Source organism: Neophocaena asiaeorientalis, unplaced genomic scaffold (assembly GCF_003031525.2).
Source record: "Neophocaena asiaeorientalis asiaeorientalis breed wild unplaced genomic scaffold, Neophocaena_asiaeorientalis_V1.1 scaffold20, whole genome shotgun sequence".
In the NCBI taxonomy this organism is placed as follows: domain Eukaryota; kingdom Metazoa; phylum Chordata; class Mammalia; order Artiodactyla; family Phocoenidae; genus Neophocaena; species Neophocaena asiaeorientalis.
Genome location: NW_020173387.1, coordinates 82,484 through 84,102, shown reverse-complemented (window position 1 = coordinate 84,102; position 1,619 = coordinate 82,484).

Genomic DNA, 1,619 nt, shown 5'->3' with positions numbered 1-1,619 from the left:
TAGTAGGCTCCTCTTCGCTTCTGATCCTACTAAATGAATTCTATGCTTAACAGAGACAGTTGTGTTTGTTCCCCAACCTGTTTATACCGGTTGTAGTTAGTAGTGTAAATGATATAATTTAATTAAATGTTAACTGAATGGATGAAATGTGAGTGTAATGTTTCTGTGAAAATTAGGTTGAATATGTTCATAAGACTCAATAAATATGAGTTGCTAAAAACAGTTATTGATAAATTAGGTATGGGGAGGCAACTGTAAAAGATGGAAAAAGTCATTCAATTTCTCGACGTGGGAATTCCCTGGTGGTACAGTGGTTAGGACTCCATGCTCTCACTGCCGAGGGCCCGGGTTTGGTCACTGGTCAGGGAACTAGGATCCTGCAGCCCGCGTGGTGTGGCCAAAAAAAAAAAAAAATTCTCAAGGGATTCTCAGCTCAGATTGCCTCATAAGTGTCTTTGAGTTCTCAGTTCACTTTGAAGAAATAGTACTAGGAATCATAGGTGATCCATTATGGGTGTGGTTTATGCAAGAAAGACCATATACAACTCCAGTTAGCAGAGCCATCCTCAAAGGCTTTGACCTTTCATCAAAATGTTAGCAAATAGGGACTTCCCTGGTGGCGCAGTGGATAAGAATCCGCCTGCCAATGCAGGGGACACGGGTTCGAGCCCTGATCAGGGAAGATCCCACATGCCGTGGAGCAACTAAGCCCGTGTGCCACAACTACTGAGCCTGAGCTCTAGAGCCCGTGAGCCACAACTGCTGAAGCCTGTGTGCCTAGAGCCCGTGCTCGGCAACGAAGAGTAGCCCCCGCTCGTCGCATCTAGAGAAAGCCCGCGCGCAGCAACGAAGACCCAATGCAGCCAAAAAAAAAAATATTAGCGAATAAACGTACATTTGTGTTTTAAGTTAAATCCAATAGTTACCACATCTTCTTAAGCCAGTCATCTGTTGATGGGGACTTGGGTTGTTTCCATGTCTTGGATATTGTAAATAGTGCTGCTGTGAACATTGGGGTGCATGCATCTTTTATGGATTAGAGTTTGCATTTTTTTCCTGATATATACCCAAGAGTGGGATTGCTGGATCATACCAGCCACTTTTTAAAAATTTTTTTTGCGGTACGTGGGCCTCTCACTGTTGTGGCCTCTCCCGTTGCGGAGCACAGTCTCCGGACACGTAGGCTTAGCGGCCATGGCTCACAGGCCCAGCCGCTCCGCAGTATGTGGGATCTCCCCGGACCGGGGCACGAACCCGCGTCCCCTGCATCGGCAGGCGGACTCCCAACCACTGCGCCACCAGGGAAGCCCCATACCAGCCACTTTTTAAATCTACTTTTGAATGTTCTTATTTTGCATTAAGGAGCACTCTCACTCACTGGAAGGCATGAGCTTTCACAAGTCTTGTTGTAGCTTGTTGCTTCTGCCTGCTTAAGGTCTCAGGAATTTGTCATCAAAATTCTGATCTCAGTTCCTCACAACATAGGAGCAGTGGTTCCCTATCACTCCCTAATGACTCTCTCTTTGAGATTAGGGTTGTTAACAGTTTTGAGGGTCACATACCTCCTTGAAAATCAAGTGTCAGCTTTGGACCCTTTCACCTACAGATACAATGCACAT